At 40.1% G+C, this 18115-nt stretch overlaps 1 protein-coding gene across 1 annotated transcript in view; it reads right to left on the reverse strand.

The window, feature by feature from the left end:
• Positions 1-4425, reverse strand: part of LOC136765538 (rho guanine nucleotide exchange factor TIAM2) — a 76543-nt gene extending 72118 nt beyond the window's left edge. Inside the window, exon 1 of the mRNA XM_066719598.1 lies at positions 4268-4425. The gene's annotated coding sequence lies outside the window, so the exon portion shown is untranslated. The remainder of the gene's footprint in view (positions 1-4267) is intronic.
• Between the last annotated feature and the right edge of the window lie 13690 nt (positions 4426-18115).

Consider the following 18115-nt stretch of genomic DNA (forward strand, 5'->3'; position numbering starts at 1 on the left):
CTCAACAGAGTCTGGATTTTCTAGTCACTTTATTTATTTGTTTAATTTGAAGCGTACAGATCTGTAACTTCAACAAACAAGAAAGCAACTATGATGTTTAAGCTGAAAGTCCACATGCGTATAGATGAAAATATTCCAACAAGACATTTTATTTGGTTTAAGAAATACTGGTCATTAAACTATACTTATCTAGGAATAGTATATTTTCAGAGTTTGACAAACATCAGTTCAGCCTGTAGAAACCTGTAAAGATTCCAGACACCATTTCTAAAACCATGTGCTTTTTTGGTTGTATCAAATGTAGCCATAAAAAGTCAAAATGTTGACTTCTGTATGTAAACCTAAAGTAACCGAGACACATTAGGTAGAGAGAAAAAATACTTCCGTTTTATTTTATTTTTTATAGAGTTGGGCCAAGTGCTTTTCTACTCTAAATTCACATGCAAACAATGCAATAAAAAGTATAAATGGAGAAATACAGACGATCCTGCCATTACAAACAGGAACACAGAAGAGCGGACTGGAACAGCGTCTGAGCAGCGAAAGATGTCACGGCGAAACAGAGAGAGCAGGACTGCGGTTTCCATGACGCTTGGGCCTCTATGTCCCAAATGGCATGCCTTGGCCTTCCTGAAGCACCAGGGTGTGTTTGCTCCGGTCACAGACACACTCCGGGGTTCCCGGCTTTTGTTTATCCTTTGATGCTTCAAAAAGTCCAAGTCAGCACATCTGCACTCACCATCGCAACCGGGCCAAATGGTAAATGGTGCTTTCTGAAAGAACCACACGTAAACGAATGCGCACGTTAAAAGCACAATATGAACTGCAAAGGGTGTACGCTCTTTTATTCCTTTTTTGTGCATTAAACTACCAGAAAGCAATGCATTTTATTATTGATTTGTTTCAGAATCCTTAGCAATGGATTTGATGTCCGTAGAATTGAGCGCTGGCTAAGACCTTGTCATCTTTAATCCCATAGAGGGCTTATCCGTGAATCTGAATTGAAAGCAGACTTGTTACAGCCTAGCCTAAGTTGTAGACTAAAAAAAGAACTGCATCACTTGGCTAAAACTATCAAATTCCAGAAAGTATCTCCCATCATTATGAACCAAATGTAGACTGATGTACAATATAGGCCTACTGCTGCACCAGGCTGAAGTGTTTTCAGTCTTGTAGTATTTGAAGTTTGAAGCTGTGGGGTGAAAAATTCTCTCTTTTACAGAACACTAGGCGAGTGCTAGGTTTCTTTTGTGTGGTGAAAGCAGTCGACCTCTGACCTTTCCTGTTGGAGTCAGGACACAAGAGTCCCTTGACAACTCCATCCCCTGTCGACTTTCAAATTAATTGAAAGCAACAAAAAAACAAAACAAAATACCTTACTATATCCCCATATTCACCACCTCGTTTACAAACATACATACATACATGTGAAAGCCTAATCTGCATTTAATTATGGTTCAGATGGAAATGACTAGCCACAGGGGAAGAAAGCATATGGGAGTGATGTTATTCAGAACTGAAGGTTTCTTTTGTACTACTGCATTGTATGGCTGCACATATGTAATTCGATGTGCCCAGTGTACAATTGTCACAGAGGGAACGGGTTGTACTTTGTGGGTATTCTTTAAAAAGGCTGTGCGTTAGGATGCCTTCAGTTTACACCCTGTCGTGACTCAGCGCTTGCAACACCACATAATCCAAACTTGAGCACAGACAAAAATTGAATTTAAAAATAAATCACTAGTCAAACCCTGCTTGGCCTGAATCATTCATCGGGACAAAGGGAGAAAGGTAGACATTATGTGGGAAACACTGGGAAATGGAAACTGACAGGACTGACGTGGCAGTCACAGAAAAGGGAATCCCTCCGTGAAATGAAGGTGACTTCAGCCACGTCTCATAGGCCCATGTCCAAAGCTGAACAACACACTGGGTGAGGGGTGATGTACTTATGCACTTTCCAGAATACAACTCCCATTGCACCGCACTGTGATCCACTAGGCAATATAGTCCATGTCATGTTCAACCTTACACAACAGTCTTTGGCAAATTTGCTCACATGAAGGTAACAAGTTTGAACCATCCACTCCCTGTGATTTAGCGAATATACGAATGTGAATAAGAAATGTACCCAACCGATGAGCAATAAGTGGTTAGAAACACATTTGCTGCATTAGAAAGGATTAAATTGCTAGTGGGTTAAGAAAAATGGCTTGCATGTTAGAACCTGATGTTGGTCTAATGCGGTTTAGTGAACCACAACCTCCCAGTTCTTGCTGCCTTGGTTGGGAACATTTGAATTATAGGTCCAACTTAGAAAGTCTGTGTGGAAATGTACACGCGTTCCAGAAACAGTGACCAACTGGTTTGATAAACAGCATTACCATGAAGCAGAATATTGTATTTTTTAAGATAAGGGCATCTTCTCCTTAACTACTGTTGGAGCCACTGCTGGGAGCTCAATACACATGGAAGCTTTAGAAAATCGTGACAGACACGGTACCCCCAACACTGTAAAGATCATTGCAAAGTCTTGGTGCTGTATGGATGTAATTCTGCATAAAATAACATTAAATTAAATGAAAGATAGGAATTCCACCTCCCTTCCCCTCCCTATACTTCAACAGAGTAGTTGGAAAGGTCCCTAATTGCAATAATGTGCTGATATTTGGTCTGTGGAGTATTTGATAGGGTCTAGTAATAATGCAAATATAAATCGCTCACTTAGCCTAAATGTAAACCAACTGCAGTAGCTAACCACGGATCTGACTGTAGCGCTTTATAGACATAAAATAACATGGTGCATGTAAATAGGTAGTTGCAAACATTATAAATCACAATTAGTAGTTCTGCAACTTAAATTACACTTCTCTTACAATGATGATGCCATTTTCCTGATATAATTAGAATAATGTGTTTTGAGCTTTTGCCATATTCATTCTCAGCCGGAATTTGCTTTTGGCAGTCATTGGGTTCAGTGGAGATTTCCCCCCCCCCCCCATCTCTTCTTTTGTCCGCTTAATTGACCGTCTCTGTAACACCATATGACTGCGAATATGTCCGAAGAAAAGATTCATCAATATCAATCTTTATGTGAAATGGCTTTTTAATCCTCTGCTGACAAGCCTTCAGGGTTGTGCAGAAGAAAGACACAGACCCCCCTTTAAGACGACTGCACTCACTGTGGTATCCATCACAACTTTGTCTCTCCACCAACCACCGTGAAATGAACCCAACTTTCCATGCATCGTACACAACATCTTGCCAATGTCATCCTTAAAGGGTCCAGAACAGCAATAATGAACGTTTTCTACAACTAATAAGATTGCACAAAACTGCACCGAGAAGTAAGCATGCATTCGTTTGCAACATTGTAGCAACGTCGCCTGTTGGCATACGGTTGTGATAATGCTGCAGCACAACGTTATAAAGAAACCAGAAATAAAGCCGTGCACTTGCATGTTGCTGCAACGTTTAAACAACAATGTAACATTATGGCAAACCTTTGCGCAACGTCATACTGTACCGCAAACTCATTAGGAAAGCAATTTCTTTCAAGACCTTTGTGGTAACTCGGAGGTCCCCCCTAACAAACCCCCAGGGGTTCAAACAAAGGTTTCCCACCCCCTGAATACAACCCCCCCTGATTCAGCCCTCCGTGCACAACCTGCGCCGCTGTATCACCGCCGAGCACCCAGCGCCGTCCAGCTGTGGCACGTTTTTGCTCTGTAGCCTCGCTTTCAACAATAAAGTGCGTTTTCTTACAGTTGCGCCTGCACTGGGGAGCACTCCGGGAAAGGCGCAGTGACTACAGAAACATGACCCCGGCAAGCATATCTGTCGACCGTGCCACGTTTAAAAATGTGTCCCCAAAACAAGAGGCATTTTTGGAGAATAGGGCAACACGATCTTGTCCACTTGTCCGGCGAGTTGCGGCCCGTTTTCAGACCCTCGCACCCAGACAGCGGCGCTTCACTGGCCATTGAGATGCTAATGCCTCGTCGGGACTCCGGCGCAACAGCTGTAATCCAGCGCAGCACAATGCGCCGCTGCCCGGGTGTGCACGGCAGGGAAACCAAACTTTATTCTGCATGCACGCAGTCAAGTTGTATAAAGAGCTAAAACAGACTTCGGCGCTGAAAGAGACTTCAATCCGCCCGTGCTGCCCACAAAGAGAAACCAGAGCCCCGGTCCGACAGCACAATGGACCTGTTCTGGCGCAGAAGGGAGTCGAAACGGACCAGAATAAAAACGCTGCACAACTTACCCGATGCTCAGAGGAAGGCAGCTCGGTGTCTACAACTGTGTTCACTTGTATATTTCCATCCGCTTTCCTACAAAGTCCGCAAAGTGGCGCTTGTGGCGCAGGTGAGGGCGCAGGCGCTGCGCAGGGTCCCGCTGCCGAGCTCGCTCTGTCCCCCGCTACTGATGCGCGCACTGCGGGGCGCGGCCACACCCACCGCCGACGGACAGCGCCCTCCGCCAATCACGGCCCGGGCAGCAGCGGCTCATTAGCATATATGTCGGCTTGACCAATGAACACCGAGTGGGGACGGACCAGCGTTTAAAGGGAATTGCCTTTTTTATAGCAGTAAACGAAACTATTGTCTGTTTGTTTTTAACTGTTAATAAGTTATTTTCTATTCTATGATTTGAATACAACATAGAAATAACTCTTATAATTATAAGTATAGATTGGGGAGGAATGTGGTATATAAGTCATATATATATATAAATGACATATATCATACTATGTCATAATATAAATGACATATTAGCAACTCCTGACCAAAATACAACAAATATAACATATATAAATAAACACCAGTGTTACTTAAATACAACCAATATCAATTATAATTAACCTTCCAGGAATTACATTCAAAAGAGGAAGTTCCTTGGTGTTATGTGAATACATTTCTCATAATAAATAAATACATAAATAAATAACTCTTTCCCAACTAATCTTTTGTCACTTTTTGTGCATTCAATCATTTATCATCTTCCAGGGCATATTTGCACAGGCTGCACTATTCTCTTCCACCACCCATAGTACATAATTTTAATGGGGTCAAGGCTTAATGACTTTGATGATCAGCACATCATTTTCAAAACCTGTTATTTTCCCTCTTGCTAATAGTAGCGATTTGGTTTTCTTCCAGGACTGTTTTTATGACCATCAGAGTGTTTTTTTGCCAGCGTGTGAGAGTATGGAGTGACAGTGATGGTACAGATACATAAATAACATACCTATTTTAACTATAGCACTTGTTTCTGTAACACAAAAGCAACCCCAAGGAATATAACTGGAGCCACAATACAACACTTTATAAAACACTATCTTTATCGTCATCCATATTTATTTTGTCTTAGAGCTGAAAATTGTCAACTCCTGTCCATGAAACCCGTCTCCATTGCTCTTTCGAGTCGCCAGTTTTCTGTGCTGCTGTTTTATGCTGCTTTTCTCATATGAACAAATCTCCAACTGACCATTTTCTTTTTTCTTTTTATTTTCAATTTTCAGGTGCCTTTGACATGTTGCTTACATTTGTAACAGAAAGCAGCAGTAAACTGACTAGCCATTAAAACAATATTAATCTTGGACCTTCAAATTAGCATTTTAAAGAGAATGATCGGCAAATGTCCTTTTGTATTACCCACCTCTGTCTTCCACATTAAAACGTGTCAATATCGTTCAATCAATGAATGGATTAGTCTGCCACCCCCTATTCATACACATATATTTGAATAACTGAAAAATCAATCAGTATAGGCGTTGGCAGGTGAGAGGTCTTTAACTATAAATACTGAAAGAGAGGCATTATATCTGATATCTCCATCTCATGGTTTTCGGAGAATAGGGTCACCATAACTGAAGAACGCCAAAACTACCAGGATGTACAAGAGGAATTTGAAGCAGGTAGCTCTCAGCTTATGTAACTCCCCACAAGCAAGCGGATAACAAACTATAAAGAGCTTTTAAAGTCAGCAGGAGGGGTTTATAGTAAGTCCACTACAGGTAATAAAGTGACAAGGGAAACTGCATATTTCTGAAGTGAAATGGTAAGTACTTGTCTTTTGAAATGGTAAAATGATTTTTGGTCTGAAATTATATATAAAGGTAGATGGTGAACATCCACAATTAACTTCTGCTATGCTCCACCACGTTTCATTACTGAAAAATGTAGGTGCTTTTAAGTGGTCTGATTTGAATGCTTCTGAACGATTGCAAATTGGGGTCTCCATATCTCTGGGGGAATGTTTTTGTCTGGGGAAATGTTTGCATACTCTACATTGGAAAATGCTTTGTTATCCCTTAATAGTTTCCATTATATACATGCAGAATAGTTCAATGACTGTTTGAAGCATTTCTCCTCACAACACGAGACATTTATTGGACATGTTCCCACCCTTACCTCACATTTCTTCATTATCCTTAACAGACAATTGCCTCATAATAAAACAGAAGACGACTTTAAATATCAGAACAGTGGGCCCCAAAACACTCGTGGTTTCTGGCCCCTGAATTAAATCCCTCTCCCCCAGACTGTTTGATGATTTTGCTTAGCCGTTCCACGTAATCTAAAATGTCAAACTGTTCTTCAATATTTTGACAAACACGGTTTTCTATAGGTACACAGAAATGAAGTTAAGGTTGATAGGCAACCGAAACATCTCTTTACATTAAGGACGGCCACCGGAAGAGATGGAAAGAAGCAAAACACGTCGAGAGGACGGTGTATGTTTTGACGTGTGTATTAGGCGCTGTATTTTCAAAAGCATCTGTGTCTCACTGTGACTTTCCTGTTCTAAATAACTCAACACAGATTTGACTTGAAAAAAAAAAAAAGGGAAAAGCGTCTGTTTCCTGAAAGGACCAGAGCCAGAATGAATCCAAAACTGCAGAAAGGAACAAGCTAGTTAAAACGATGTACTGCAAGAAGTCTGATTGTAAGAGATGTAGTTTGAAAGTTTAGGATTTCTGTTGTTGTTATTGTTGTTGTTGTTGTTAGTTCCCCTCCCTTAAGTATTTCAAGACATTAGTAACAGATTGAAGATATAAACTTCATATCGGTGAACTGAAAAACCAAACAATAACAGCTCATCACAAAAATAATTCTATTTCTCTATCCTAACCATACTGTTGCCCTTCCTTCTACCCCAGTAATTGGGTGCTACAGCCAAATCCTCATCTATTTCATATACTGAGCTTATTCACTCCCCACCCCCAACTCTGTTTCATGTGGAAAGAAAAAACACTTTAGCAGGTTCAAGTCCAAATCTCTGCTGTGGAGGAGGGTGGGGACCATTGTAAAAAGCAACAACGGAAGCCCGGAGGACGTATGGTCGTAAATAAAACAGAGCTAATCAAATGACTAATGTTCTTGTGAAGAGTAAAATGTACTGCAAGATGTACATACGTTTGGAAACTGGCTCATTCTAGGTTAAGAACGAACTAGAGCCTGCCGTGATAGTTAAAGGTGTCTGTGATATATGAGATCAAATCCGAAACAGAACAAAACCCTGCATCCATTGAGCACGGTATCCTGGTACGATGGCTGTATGGGGTTTAATTAGATCTTTATAACTTCATTCTTCCACTTCTGTCGCGGTGGGGTTCAGTGTGCCACAAAGGACCATGGGCAGCTGTGACACCCTGCTTTCACAAGACTGTTGAGGCCAACCTCCAGACTCCAGCTATTCATTTGCATAATTGATCTCTGACTAAGACAAATGACTTGTGTGAATGCTTTCTCTTTAATGGGCAGAAAATGAGGTATACAGCGGGACGCCCCTTTCTGCCCCTTCTTGCGTTTTCCTGGAGAATATGAATAGTTCGGTGTCTCACAGCGCAAGAAGTTGGCTCCGACTCCATCGCTTTGACTCAGCTGCTCGTGAGAGATTCGGAGAGAGGCGTCTGTGTGGAAACCCACTCTGTCACCCAGCAGATAGGGCAGAATTATACAGGTGGCACTTTGAGAAATAAGATCCCATTTCGCCTCTGTTACAGCTATTGAAACCCTTTGTTGTTTCACTCAATCTCCAATAACTCACTAAGAATCTCTGTATTTTTTCATTTTCCGATTTCGATTCACGTGTTAATCATGAGGAAACAGTCTTGCTTACAATGTGCTTCTCCCTGGTTTTGAAATGCTAATTCTGTACATTGTGAAAAGGGATCACGAGATTGTTTCTCTGCATGTTTTTAGCAACACTACACTGAAAAAATAATACTTGTTTGTTAAATTAATTAATACAATTACTAACAGCTAGTAAAAAACAAAACGTGTCCATTCTACAAGTAATTCTTAGTCATGTAAAATATTTGGTAGCAATTTCTAGTAATGTAAAATTTAAGTAAATCTATTACTTATGTTCAGTAAACAAAACAAATATTTGTTAGTGTTTATATAATAAGTGAACTTACTTTATATAAAAAATGCACTCCACAAGTCATTTTAATTAATTGCTGATAAGAAAATCAAGTTATCCGGTTACTTGGTTTAAGACAGATCAAGTACAGCCAAGTAAATTAGCAGTAATGAAAAGTAAATAATAGTAATCCCTAGTAATATGCAAGTAAATGTTTTATTTGTTGTAAGTACAATACAAATACTAAGACATTTATTTCTGTGAGTGTATAATGTGGTAAGAGGGGTTACTGAAGATAAAGACCATTTCTTTTTAGAGTTTTGTATTATTTTATTAATTATGAAGTGTCGATTATGGCCGGTAGGGCAGGTAAACTACCTAGCTGTCGGCTAAATGTTAATGTGAAGGACAGTCGGACTGCAATGACAGTATACTGAGAACTCAGAGCATTATCTCAAATCAAATCCCTGCTACATATTCAGTTGAAATGCCTGTTCCTGCTGTTTAATTCTTCTCATTATGTGGATGGCGATTCTCCCTGTATTCCCATGGGCTTGAGCAATTATCAAATAAATATTAATAAATAAATCTCATACCACACACCAGTAAAGTACTCAAATGACAACCGACAATATTGGTTTATCAAGACCAGTGAGTAAAAAAAGTGTTTTTATTCATTTTACATACACGTTAGACACACAGTTCACATTACAACAACAAGTGTATGAAGTATGAAGCACTTGATATAATCCTGGCTTGATGGCTACAGGGCTTTCGGAAGTGAAAAAGATGCTTACGGTCATCTACGAAGTCAGACAAAAAGGGAGGTTAACAAATGTACTGATGACTGCCACCATTTTGGTATTGCCTATATATTGTTTTTTCACTTTTTTAGTACAGGGCAGGTTGAATTCTGGGAATAAAGACTGTAAAAGCACAGGAGTCGTAAAAACTTCACTGAGCTGCATTTATTTTTATTTTTAAGTAGTCCTAAGCCTGATAAAGAAGTCAGTCTCATACATCTTTTGTTGTGATGAACCCACTGTTTTGAGGAGCAAAAGGGAGATGTTTCCCAAGTTGTAAATGATCGGACTGGTTGCTCATTTAAAATGCAACAGGCGTGCTATCAAAAAATAGTTCTTTAAAAACTAAAACGAGCCCTATTTTATTTTATTTTATTTTATTTTATAGACATAAATATAAACCACTATTTGTATGCACGGTGCCACAAGCAGAATGTTTTTGCAAAAATGCTAACAGCTGAATTTGAGATTTGTATCAATAACAGGTTTATATTTGTGTCGTATATTTATAACAATAAGACGTCAAATTCTGTAGACGAATCTGAAACGTGTAGTTGTCTTTGAAGCAGTAGCAATAACAGCAGACAGCTCTGAAATAAAACTGAATCTCGGTTTCAAAAGCAGGATCAACCATGAAATTGTTCCTTTTTCTGTGATGTCATCAGGGTGCAAATCTGTACACACGCTGAGATGAGCAAAGTGTGGATTTGTTGCATCTAACAGCACACCAGGGTTAGCCAATACAGCACTGAAGTATATAGCGCCTTTAGACATGAACTGATTTCGAGGCACTGAGCAAAAGGCAAAAGGCCACCTCAGAGGGATTTCAAAAGAGATGCAGACGGAGACATTTTGGGAGGGAGTTCCATGGGGAGATAGTTGAAAGACTTGGCACCCATGATTTTCAGTCACTCTCTAGGAATGACCAGAATGTTGACGGTACTGGCGGATTTCTAGGAAGCTCTGACTTCAGAAATAAGGGGCTGCCAAGAAACGCAGTCCAGCAAATAGGGGTTGTTAAATAAAACGTTTGTATAAAAAACCTGTGTGTACATCAATAAAGGACAGGCATTTTCGCTACGTTTTTCTCAGCCGTTGGTTTGCCATTGAGAATTTTTTTAAGAACATGGCGTCTTAGTCTGTAAAATAAAGCCTCCATTCTGGTTGAGATCACAATGTTTCTTGATTATTTCTGTATTCATTTTTAAATACACAAAAAAACATTTGCATTTTCGCTGTAATACCTCCCGTTCAACTAAGACAGAACAGATATTGTGGAATCACTTCACTGCCCACCGCTTTCTTGACATTGAAAGAGACATATTTAACCCCCGTTTTTTTAAGAAACACAAGAAACATTTCGATTTCTTTAACTATTTAAAGTGTTTTTTCCTTCTGCTTTTAATAGGTTGACAGCTTTCAATGCATGGTAAGGTGCCTGCTGTCCCATTAGTGCTCTTTTGTGATAACTCTTTTGGAAACGGGAGTGAAGCTACCGCAGAGATGATTATTACATGGCGTTTAGTGACTTCTGAGTGATGTTTGGACTCAGCTTGAGACCTTGTCTGTGCAGAGTCAGTCCTGAGTAACACACTGAATGACAGATGTTTCTCTTACTCCACCCAACTGGATGGTGAGGTGAGGGAGGCCAAGGGAAATTAAAGAAGCTCACCCTGTTTAAAGTGAATATACACCCCTGGCCAAACTGGAATACTTACTGAAACTAAAGGACTTTGATACGTTTGTAAATGGAAACAAACTTATATATAATATAATGCAGTGGTTCCCATCCCTGGTCTTGGTCCCCTACCCTGCTGGTTTTTGTTCCAGCCACGCTCTCAATTACTTAATTGAACCCTTAATTGAAGTAACAATCTGCTTAGATTTGACTTTTTAAATTGTGTAATAAAAGAGTTGGTTCTTTAATAATTTCTTTATACAACTCTATACTTAACTTAACCCCCCTACTGTTTCAAATGATTAAAAGGCTCTGATATAGGAAATGATTGATTCAATTAAAGGTTGAAACAAAAACAAAAACCAGGGCCTCTAGAACCAGGGTTGGGAACCACTGCTATAATGAATAAGAACTGAAAGAAACAACTGACTCCACATTATTTCTTCTCATATGTTGGCAGCTAAGGCCACATAATCAGACGACAAGATACTTTTTCTTATAATCCTTCTTTATGAATATATATTATATAAAGCCTTATGGACAGCTCTGCGGTTTGTGTTGTTGTTTTGTTTAACCATACAGGTAGACAGCTTTCACAGGCATAATAATGATGAAGAGCGTGTGGATATGGCATTATGACATAACACAGCAACGTTACTGTATATGAACTATATGAATTGAACTGCTATCAGATGGTGTACAGTAACTCCTGGACAAGACACCCCCCATCCGTACCAGCTCTAAAATCCCACATGTACAGCACAAAGAGGTCAGCAAAGTCACAGTCCGTGGGAATAGTTCAAATGCTTCACATTACAGAAACCAATGAATTACTCAGGTAGTGAGTCTTCATGAAATCACCCAACAAATAGGCCCCTTTATTCTTTTTCTCTGGGAAAGAAAAAGAAGGCTAGGCAGTCTGGTGCTGCAGGCAGAGTCTGAACAGAAAAACAGCTCCTCTGCCAAGTGCGAAGAGAGAACAAAAAAGAAAAAGAAAAAGGCTTGCCTGTGGTGTACACTGTTGTAGCTATGGGCCTTTCGCACCTCGCCTTTGTGTGCAGTGTGGATTTGCTCCTATGCAATTAATCAGTGTTGTTTTGTTTCGATTCGCTGCATCATATATCATCTACGTGCTGTTTGAAAGGGAATATGTTTATGCCCAAGATTCCCCGGGATCATTAAACATTACATAATACAAACCATCACAATGCAGGGCCTGCCAAAACTGCTGGAAAGCAAAAGACAATGGGCCTGGAATTAGAAGCTGAGGTTGCAAGGCATTCTCTGCTCGCCACATCTTGAGACTTCAGAGGCCATATTGGACCAGCCCTTAGTGGGGAATTTGAGCAAACATTTTCTTTTCTCTTCTTTCTGTTTATTGCTGGAATAATTATTGTTGTTATTATTATTATTCTGGTCTCGCTGAACTGCAAATGGAAAGTATGGGTAATGTTTCGATCACATTAGTACACAAAAGGTTGACTCAGAAAGCACACAATCTCAGTAGTGCTCAGGTTTCATGTTCAGAGCGATAGATCCCGTTTCGCTTAGGGCAACTTCAAGAAACGTTTTGTCTCAAGGCTCGCTTGGTTTGTGCGGCAATATATAACAAGACTCCTCAGTGGAAAGTTCCTCAGAGGTTCAGCATTCAAATTCACAATCTAACACTGTACATCCCACAGTATTTGACACGTGAGGGAACAGATGAAAAGCCTGCTAATAGTCATCCATGACCTGACGTATATTGGTTCAGTAGACATGTCTGGACACCCATGATTTATAGATGTGACTCATAGTTACTGCTGCTCATCTGTAAAAAAGGAGAGATCTAATAAAGGGACACACACACACGCTATTGAGCACGATCGCTTTCATTAACTAATTACCTAAAAGGCCTGACTTCAATAAGTAAAAGCCAGTCTTCGGCAATAATAAAACCACTTCCTGCTTTTTAACACACATGAAAAAAGATACATCACAAACAACAACAACAACAATATCGGAAAACGAATACAAGACAGTCGCATATGATGGCGTTTTGAGGTTGTAAAACACACCTTGGTCTGTTCTTACTGCCCCCTTCTGGCCCCTTCTTGTTACTACGGTTGAAAACATCCAGAAGTCCAGCAGCTATGTAAAGGTCACATGCATCTTTATTAATGAAAGAACGGCTTGCAGGGCATATAGATGTTAACTTAGACTGCTGATTCATCACTGTCTTATAATAAGGGGGGTTAAATACAGCAGTATGTTATGAAATGGTCAAATTTAATAAAAAGCAAAACACTGTCACTAAGTTCTCAAATTTGCTCCATGAAGCAACAGTACGGAAGGGAGTTCCTTCATTAAAGCTAGACACTGAACTATACATTACTGACCACAGGGAGTTCATATTCTATTAAAATTCAAAAATGAACAAAATAAAAAGCAGAATTAGTCACAGTACTGTTTAAACTGCCTCCCACTGCACCAGAAATCTAAACGTACATACAAAAAAAGTGTTTATATGTTGATGGATAGTGCCAGGGGGAACCATAGTAACAATTTATTGAAATTAGAAAAATAGAAGTACAGCCCATGCACAGATAAAGAGTGAAGTTAGTGGATTCGTTTTAGAACAGTATGCGTCAATGTTTCACAGCTAAGAACTAAAACTATATATATATATATATATATATATATATATATACGGCTCTGGAAAAAATTAAGAGACCATTCCAAGTTCAGAAATCAATGTTAAGTGGTCTCTTATTTTTTCCAGAGCTGTATATATATATATATATATCCATGGTGATTATATGTATCGAACGTCTCCACAGAGAACAGCTTTTATAATACTGGTTGAGTTCAGCTGGGTCCTGCAAAATGAAAATGAGAGGATAACAAGCGTGCTTTTGAACTGCTGAAAACCAGTTGGGTCAGGGTAACTCACATTTACATAATTATGGAGGGCATTACTACACTATTACCCTACTGCCCTGGGGTGGAAGTCTTTGGGGGGGATAACTTCTAAGCAGAACTGCATCAGATGCCCTGTTTTAATTCCTCTTTGTCACTCATGTTGTGTGGGTCCAAGCACATCAGTAATACCCCCTGGAAGGCTGACAAGATTGGTCTATCTCCCGGCTTCACACCGGGGTGGAATAATTCTCTTATCTGTTTTGTTTTCTCGATCGAAAAGAAAATGCTCCTTGATTCATCTTTCTCATTTGTAGCCGATTCCCAGAGGATGTGGCCAAGCAGCTCCTAAGCCTAGTCTCCTCAAGCGTAGGGGATTATGCTGCCATGATTTAAAAGCAGTGCGCAGGAGGAAACGTCAAAGCAGGGAGATCGGACCGGAGCAGAGCTTTGGGGAAGTTCTTGGGAGAGGTCTGGAGCATTTTGCTATTTCAACGGACAAGTCATGTAAACATATTTTAAAAGACAAACACCACCCATGTACTCAATCTGTATCACAACTAGACTTGCAATTGCAGGATTTCATCACCAATATGGCTTCTAATGCCGACTACCATTTTTTTCAATTGTTTTTCTATTTGATCCACAGCCAACGTTGACCCTCCCTACCCTCCCTACTTACAGATTCACCACCCAGGCCACATGAATATTTTAGAAACCCCTTATTCCTCCGTCGGCAGAGTGCCAGCGCTATCGCAGATGTCATTTCTGCCTGGCTTTAATACCTTTGCCATCTGAGAATTTCTTTTTGGCCCTCCATGGTGCCTGTCATCCAGATACCATATAATCGTGGAGGTAAACAGTGCTACACTAAATCTCATTTACAATGGAAACTAATCGGAAGAACAGACCTGAGCTGTTGAAAAAAGTAATACAATTATTAAAAGTATGGGGGGGGGAAAGAAAAAACGCACCCAGGGGATTTAAGCGCCTGCCATCCGTTAATGAGCTCAGTCATAAATATGCAAACCCCATCAATGCAGAGGAGAAGAATATTTATGTTTTTAAAAAAGCAGACAAAGCTGGGCACCTTGCTGGCATAGTACACTGTATATTGTAGAAAACAGGATTTGCAAAGAGAAGGTTTATTTGCATGTCTGTTTACAGCAATTTGCCTGGTGTGGGTTTCCATGGAGTAACACAAATGCCAAATTTGGGTTTTGGCAACTGGTATACTTCACAGCACTGCATATAATGGATACAATGAACCAGCACAGAAATTCAGTATACAATTCTGTGGCAGTGGTAGAATAATTGCCCACAAGTAGGACATCCACATAATACCAAAGAAAGTAAATGGATTGGGAAGATGCATCAAGCAGAACTGTAATGAATGTGTGCTTTTCTGCATTGAACTTCATTATCTTGGCTCTTGTTTATCATGGGCGTTATCTATCAAGGTTTGTCAACCAAAAGGCACTGGAATATGAAATGAAATGATTAAAGAGACGCCAAACACGGATCAAGATGGTTCACGTCATATTGGGTTTGAAAATGAAGGCTGCTGGTCATTTCTCCTTCACAGAAAGGGGTTTAAACCGGAGTGATGAGGAAAATATTAGTTTTTCCACTGCGGTCATTACAAGGCGCTCCTTTCACGTTGGTTGGTTGACATTTTGATTAACCGAAAGGACCGCAAGAAAACATTTCTCACCCAGGTTCTGCCGGGCCTCTCAGAGCATTAGAGGGAAGGATCTGAAGCCAATCCACATGACCGTCATATGACAACAAATGTCTGCTTTGAAAAAAAGAAATACATTGTGGCCGGACTTGAGCGTTTGTGTCTATTTTAAACAAACGAAAGAAAGATGCTTTATTCTCGCCTTCGGTTCACAGCAGTTCCCCGGCTGTGGCGAGGGAAGAAGGCGCGGAGTGGGTTTTTTAACGAGCAGACCGCAGCGCTGGTCTGTCACAGAGGAATTCGAGGAGCGTATCCTGGAGCGATGTGTGAGTCAGCACATGGGCACAGTCAGCGAGGAGGACACGAGTGCTGCTTCAAAATCACTCCTCGGAAGAAAAACAAAAGCCATCAGAAGATGGAAAAGAGATCTGTGGAGTGCTGTTGGGATGGGATTTGGACTCAAGCTCGGTATCTCAGGACCTGGGTTGGGTTCAGTAACTGATTCTGGGGTGGCAGCAAGTTATTTTGGTTGCTCGCTGTTTTGAGGTTCTTGACTGAACCTGAATGACAGCAAGCCCCCTCACAAGCTTAATTCGCCTTAATTCCTCCATTTTTATTCCTAGGGGAGAATTCTAGCCTGCAAATTCGAAGATATATATATTTTAGGAAATAGGAAACTGAATGCAGTGTGTTCCTAAAACAACATGGGCTTTGTTTCATATGTCGAGAGTGGATCACACTAGACACGTTTGTTCAACTGGAAGACTGTGCAGTGAAGCGGTCAACCTAGCACCGGTCATTTTCCTCTTGATGACAAAGAAAACTGATCGCAACCATTGTGTATAACGAGTCCGTATTCCTTGTTAACTAAATAGTTAATTATCTTGATTTAAGTAAATATAACTAGATTAGAAAGAGTAGTAGTGTTTTAGTGTAGTTGTTAGTGTTGTTTTGTCCACTTTTAATTCTTATAAAATATTTTATTTCTTGCAATCTATAAAATGGTATAGGTCTGTTGGAGTGAAACTGAAGCTCATGTTTATTCATATATCCCTTATTTTATTTTTATCTTAGAAGTGAAACAAGTAATACTAGCTAGTGGGAAGTAAATTAATAAACACATCATACATGCCATTCTTGATGCACCTCCTGCAATTTACACAAGAAAAGCCTGAATGAAGAGCGAGGTTTTAGTTTTTAAAGGCATTTCAGGTCATATTAAGTGCTCTCTCAATGCTGCCCGTGCAATGCTGGGTGGCTTTTCCCTCGGCAGGAAATGTAGCAAACTGCTTTGCTGGTGGATACTGTTCTGTTAGTGTACATATTTACACAGCCTTCACATGGACGAGTTCAAAGACGGATCCAATTAACCCAGTCACGCTACAGATGCCAATTATGAGAAATGATTTGCAAACCCTAGAATCTCTCTTGTCATGTGCTGCTTAATAGAATGGATAGATTTATCTCACCTGATGACAGAAGTTATATCAGGTGTGACATTTCTTTAGCTTGGCTTTTAATGGTGGCCAGAAAACACCTCACTTTAGGTTTACTTCAGATACTTACAAAAATTGATATTATTTGAGTTTAGCCTCACTGTGTGTCTTGCACAAAACCCCTGTCAATATCTTTCACAATTTACACTTTTATGTATAGTCTATACATTATTAAATTAAATGAATCCCATGGCAAACAAACTGGTGCTTAATTGAAAAGGGATAATTAAGCAAAAATATGCAAAAGTCCGCTAAGGGTTCAATTTAGTAACAGAGCTCCATTTGAGCCACTAAGGTACCAAAGACCAAAGTGTGCCGGACACAGTTTCACAGGAACAAATCTAGTTTTCATATTACAGGGCTCTCAACAACAGGACTACAGTGACTTCTAGTGGCCAATAAATAGATTTTTGGGGGGCCTGCCAATTCTCAAAAATAAGTGCCTATAAAAAAACATTAGGAAAATAAATAAACATGAAGGATGGTGAATTACATAAGTGGCCTTGTATGTTGCTCCTCCTCTAAATTTAGTCCTGGCTTTTACAGAAGCTTTTGATTTATGTAAGCTGGGCCAGACAGTTTCATTATAACAAAACCTGAGAAACAGCTGGGTAACCCATCACTTGAGTTATATTACATTAAATCAAAAGGAGAGGAGATGGCGTGTCATGGGCCACAGTGGTCACTTTTTTAATGATTTCTCAATTCTGTAATAAATAAGCCCCAGCAGTGTCTTTAGCGTGTTGTAAAATGGGCAATGGACCTATTTTATTCTTTAGAATTAACTCTTAATTGAGGGGCATTTTTCCATTACGCTGGTTGTTTATATGCAATTGCCTTTTCCCCTTCCTTACGAGACTCGACGAGGGTAACTTGGAGAGGTCAGCTGTACAAACGCTCTCCCTCGTTCTTGTGCGAGTCTAAGAAGGCAGGCTGTTTTGACACGCCAGACGTCTCGATATTGAAGAGACGGATCGGCTTGCCAAGGTTTCCTGTATTGCAAAGCACTTCCACAAAGTCTCCTGTTACAATAGCAGTGCCTAGAAACGGTCTGCAATCATCTAATGGGGGACCCATCCGGACGGTGCTATGACAGAAGTAGTCTCTCCCATCAGCTGAGGATCTCTGGATGTTTTGCACGTCTCTTCACAAGCAAATACTGAAAGCTTTGCATGGCAGCAACATA

Source organism: Amia ocellicauda, chromosome 1 (genome assembly GCF_036373705.1).
Source record: "Amia ocellicauda isolate fAmiCal2 chromosome 1, fAmiCal2.hap1, whole genome shotgun sequence".
Lineage (NCBI taxonomy): Eukaryota > Metazoa > Chordata > Actinopteri > Amiiformes > Amiidae > Amia > Amia ocellicauda.